Below are 5871 nucleotides of genomic sequence, written 5' to 3'. Positions count from 1 at the left end.
TTGTCCCTCAGGATCCTTGTGCACATTATATCACAAAATACATAAGAAATGATTAGCTGAATTACTGGGCCACTGCTCTTATTATTCTCATAGATGTGCAAAAAGGATATCAAAGACCTACATCTTTATGGATATCAGCGTTTGTGGCTTTTATCTTGACAAGTTCTCTACCTATGGAAGCTGGGAGTTTCCACACTTGCCTTCCAGATTTTCTACATAGAAGAGACTTGTTAAAGCTGTCCTCATTCAGGGGTTCTGAGCATGACGACCTAGGGGCTTCCACACCATCAAAGGAGGATCCCCAGGAAAGACCTAGCTGAAGACATATTTCTAGGGACTCCACTTTTGCCTCTTATCCCTGCCAAGTGAGAATCGTTTCCAGTGGGCACATTTTGACTGCAGGTGTTAAGGATTCAAGTATTAACAGTATTGATTTTTAGCTAAGGTAAGAATAGAAAGAGGGTTGAGGGTATCGGTGGATCATTGAATTTAAACTTTGAGAAAAAGATGCTTTCAGTGGGTGAGGGAAACACATAAGGAGCTGGGGTCAGGATGAAAGCAATGGAAACTGGGGTGAGGAGAATCCCAAAGGAAGAAAAGGTGATTAAGAGGGGCCAGAATACCTCAGTTGGGACCTTGGGTATTTTGAGCATTAACTGGGTATTACTCTGGCATTGAACTCTGCCAGGTCATTGATTCACTGGTTCATTCATTCATTCATTCATTCAAATGGTGTTTATTACGGATCTAATATGTAGCTGCTCATCATAGCAGGTACATAATAAATCCCTGAACAGGATTAACAGGATGGTCCATGCAATGTCTGACCTTGGGCCAGTTACTTTACCTCCATGCCTTAATTTGTTAATCGGAGAAGTGAGTATAATAGTAGTACTTACCTTGTAGATATGCGGGAAGGATTGAGTTAATACATGTAAAGTGCTAAGAAGAATACCTGGAAAATGGTAAATTCTCAATAAATATTAGCTGCTGCTTAGTATTAACAGGAGGCTATTTGGATGTCAAATTAGGAATTGTTATTTTTAGGAGATTATCAATGTTTTCCATCACCCCACTACGCCCCCCCACCCCTCCCCCAGCCGCCCACACACACACACATACACACACACACATCCGGTCAGTTCAAGATCATAGGATTTATAGTACGCTCAGCTTTCCCAGACCTCAAAACTTCAGAGTCTTTTCCCTTTCCTTCCCTTATACATCTCACATAAGATTCTTCTGTTTCACCTCATTCACATTCCTTTCTCTAATTTAGCAACTTTAGAATTCCTGTTTTTGTTCAGTCTTCATTTTATTCTCATACTTGCTCTCTCTAATAAGCACTTGCTTCTCAAACACCTATAACTGGAGACAGTTTAAAAGATCCAAATAAAAAGTGCTGGATAAAATTCTCTTTCTTCTACCTTCACTCCCTCCATGTTTTCTAACAAGACTTTCTATTCTTGAGATCTATGGTATAAGTTAAAAATGACTGGTTCATCTTACTGTGATTAATAGACTTTAATTCATTCTCATGCCCCTAAACTGATGACTCTCACAGGACTCAACACAAGATTTACTTATATTTGAGCTATGTCTACAATTTTCTTCAAATCTCCCTGTCTCCATTTGCCCACTCTAGAGAATGGAAATCTCATCAAATTCCTGCCGACCCCACAAGGGTATTATAAAGGTTAATGAGGCAATTTCCCAGCAGTGCTTTGAGTGCTGAGAGTGTATGACCGCTATTATTGCAAGATTATTGAGGACTTCCAGTGCTTATAAAGAGCACACATTCACCTCAGGCTATTAGATAAGAATTCTTAATTTTAATTTTTCAGATTTTAATAAATTCAGGGTTTTTTCATCTTTAGAGTTTTGTTAGGCATTTTCCTGATATTTCGATGAGATGGATTTCTGGACGTCTTATGTAAATTAGAATGTGTATATAGACACAAATTCTTATATGTATTTATACATAAGCATAAATACTTATATTTCTATACCACACCAGTGATTTTATATGTAATACAAAAAAAAAAAAAAAAATCCTTCCAGACGTAAGTTTCTGAAAGAAGTCCTTGCTATGTCCTACCAGGCCCAGCGTGATATGATCCTATGTTATTTTTCTGACCGCCCCTCTCCCACTGCTTTCCCCCTGAGTTCACTGAACTCCAGCTACAGGGGCTTCTTACTGATCCCCTGAACTCACAAGGCCCACAGTGACCGCAGAGCCCCCAAATTGCCTCATGGCTCCCTCACTTCCTTCATTTCCTCACCCAAGAGTGACCTTCTCAGGAAGGCCTTCCTTGGCCATCCTATCAAAAATTGCAAGGACCCTCCCCCCCCAATTCATATCCCCCTTCTCTGTTTTTCTTCTTCCTTCGCATTTCTCCTATCTACCCCTATTGTACGCATTTGTTTATCCTGTTTTCCACACTGGAATGTAAGGTCCACGAGGACAGGGAACTCCTTGTCTATTTTGTTTACTGTGTTATCCGGTGCCTAGAGCAATGTCTGGCAAATAATAAGTGTTCAATATAAATATTTGCTGAATAAGCTGTGCATGAAACAAACTGATAAATCCATTCATTATAATTGGTAAATTGCGAGGAAAATAAAAATCAAATATTGGCATCCGAACACCTCTTTGCTGTGAATTAAGCCATCTATGTGCCTGTGTGCTCCTGGTGTTGATGATGACCCTCACCTCAACCCCAGAGCAGCAGGGCTGATGACAGTCTTCCCTGGAAGCTTACTTTGGGCTCAGAGAGGACTGGCTCTTCGCCAGAAGAGGTTTGTCAAGCTCGCCATTGTTAATTTATCAACGGAGGCAAATAGGATTTTGTCCTTTTTCAATATGCTGTGAGGTTATCAGACCTCAATCTTCTTGGGTTTTGCCTCTTAGTTTTGTTCCCGAATGCAACTGGAGGAAGATTCTATTCCAACTTAATTAAACTCAGGGAACTGGCTGTATTATGATTGTCTGCTCCTATAGTCTGTCTCTCAGCGTCAGCCTGAGCGTAAACATTTAAGTAAGATATCATTCCTCGTTCAACAAACGTTCAGAGGCTTTCAAGGTTCCAAGTATAGTATAATGGATGCAAAAATAAATAAGGCCCAGTTCTTGCCTTTGAGGAGATCAAAGTCTAATGGGGGGAAGGAAACTTTTGACTAATTCAACACAATGTAGTAAGCTCAGTAATGGACAAAGGATAATGGGAAAAAGAGCAAGGAAGTCTGCCAGGACAACGGAACTTTGAAGGATGAGAAGGTGCTTGCTGAAAAGGGAAAGTGCATTATATCAGAATAACTACAGGAGATTTTCCCCACCCCCACAATGATCTCTGTTTCTCCCACTATGACACAAAACAAGTCACCTTCCTCTTGTCTTGAGGCTGAGCAATGCTCCAGTTAAAAATGACTTGATTTATTACAAAATTTCATATGTTTCAAATTCATGTCATTCGATCCATCTCTAGGAATCTGCTGTGGCGATCATTAGGCTGAATCAAGTGTCATAGGATAAAATAATCCCAGGTTCCTACTTGGTGGGGTTTCCACCTTGGGCTCACAGATTATTGGAGCTGTGACTTTAGAGACTAGCTCTGCCCCAGCTTGAGCCTCTCCACTGCTGAGGAAGCCAAGCCCTGAGGCGGTGCCTGCTCTCCCCAGGTGAGCACGTTGAGTTAGATCACCCTTTCCCTCAACGGGACCTAATTTGAGCACATATCAGGTAAATGAATCAATTCTTGCAGATTACTTCCTGCATTTCCCAAGGCAGCCTTACGGCATCCCACACCTAAAATAGGCAAAATCTCTCTGACCTATTCCCCTCCCCACTTGTCATGTTGGATGCAGGAGAAGCCAGGGCCAAGAGGTCCAACCTGACCACTCTCCCACATCTAAAAGCAGTCCTTGCATGGCGCCAAGCTTTGCCTTTAAAGAGGCTCAAGTGGCTTTCAAGGGCTGTGAATCAAGCTCTGAAACTAGGTCTTTGTTAGAGTGTTAAAACCTATCACATCTTGGCATTGAAGATTTTTTTCCGATTCCCCAGGAGATTCTCCAGAATTTGTCCTGATCTAGAACAACAAAGGAGATGGCAAGAATGATGTGTTCTCTGCTCAGTACTTTGTCTTCCCTACCTGGCCATAGCTCCGTTGAGCAAATATTCATAGCTGCGTGTAGATAAGCATCATCCAGTGGGTATTTGACTCTTTCAACTTCAGTTAAGAGGGAGTCATTTTAAAGTATCAGAGGAAAGTGAAAACCAGAAACCCTCCTGGCTGTAAAATAGTTGGCCTTGTGCAGCCACTCAGGATAGCACAGAGGATGGACAGTCCCCCAGGTTACTGTGGCATCTCTACTCTCTGCCCTCAACTACTCTCGTCCCCTCTGCCTGCTTCTGTAGCTTTTTATTAAGGCTCTAGCTACCTCTCCTGCTGCCACCAACCACCATTAAAAAATATTTGATTGCTGGGTGCCTGGGTGGCTTAGTCGGTTAAGTGTCTGCCTTCGGCTCAGGTCGTGATCCCAGGGCCCGGGGATTGAACCCCTTGTCGGGCTCTCTGCTCAGTGGGAGTCTGTTTCTCCCTCTCCCACTCCTACTCTCCCTGCTTGGGCTCTCTCTCTGTCAAATAAATTTTAAAAAATTTAAAAAAATTTGATCGCATTATTTTTCACAATCTAATTTCATCTCTGCTGGTCTCAATATAGGCCAATAGTAAATCTCTCGATAGCTGCCTTGCGCTTGGGAAACATCGCAGATCAGTTGAGATCAGGGCAGCCAAACTATGGGATTCAGAACATGAAGGCCTGGGCATCAAGAACTACCTGTAATCAATTACCTCAGGCGAGGGGTGGTGTAAATGGCAGGCCAAATGGCCTGTCCCGTACACATAGTTTCAAACTCTTTGGCCTCTTTGGACCATTGCATGAAAAAGCATCCTCGATAAATATCATGTAGAAGAAACTACAAGAGCTCTGAACAGGCATGAAGTAGGCCAGGAACTTCCTCGTCTTTTTCAGTTTTGTCTTCTTAAAACCTGGCTTAAAATACCCAACTTACAGAACTGTTTGAAGGAGTTAAAAGTGCTGAACACAAGGCCAAGTCCATAATCACAATTTGTCATGAATTTGTCGTGAATTTTCCTTTTCCTCTAAAGCATACAAGCAAGCACGGAGAGTCTTTAAGGTTGGTTCCTCCTTAGCTAAGCCATGGCGCTGGCCACTCCTTTGAACCTAGATTAATAGAAGCAATAATAACACCTAGTGTTTGTTGAGAGCTTTCCCTGTATTACTCTTACTCTTACCCTTACTCTGATTCATTTTCCTTCCTAATACTTGTCTACCTGATACTATATATTTCTTTGTTTCAATATGTCTCCCCCTCTAGAATATAATCTCCACAAGGACAGGATATTTTGTTTACTGTTATATCACCAGCATCTGAAAGAATACTTGACAATTAGTAGCATTCTTTAAATACTTGTTGAATAAATCAATGTAATCTCCTCACATGCTATGATATAGGTAATATGATTAGCTCTTCTTTCAGGTAAGAAAACAGGCTCCGGGGGGGGGGGAGTCAAGTAAATTGGCCAAGGTCACACAGTAGGTCGATGGTGGAGGCCAAATTAAAACCCGGACTGGCCCAGCCTCTCTAGGCTTTGCCCAGTGCTCTGCTGCCTCTCAGCTCCCGGCCTGTGCACTCTGGGACGAGAGCCTTCTTTTCAGCCCCTGCCTATAGGAAGCAGACCCAGACTGGGTTTAAATAAAAAAGAATAAAATGATAAGATAAAATAAAATAAAACAAAATAAGATAAAATAAAATAAGATAAAACAAAATAGGATAAAACAAAACAAGAT

The sequence above is a fragment of the Mirounga leonina genome, unplaced genomic scaffold (genome assembly GCF_011800145.1).
Source record: "Mirounga leonina isolate KUSES-001 unplaced genomic scaffold, KU_Mleo_1.0 Mir_357, whole genome shotgun sequence".
Classification (NCBI taxonomy): Eukaryota; Metazoa; Chordata; class Mammalia; order Carnivora; family Phocidae; genus Mirounga; species Mirounga leonina.
The sequence above is the reverse complement of the archived record's forward strand: the minus strand, read 5'-3'. Positions refer to the sequence as shown.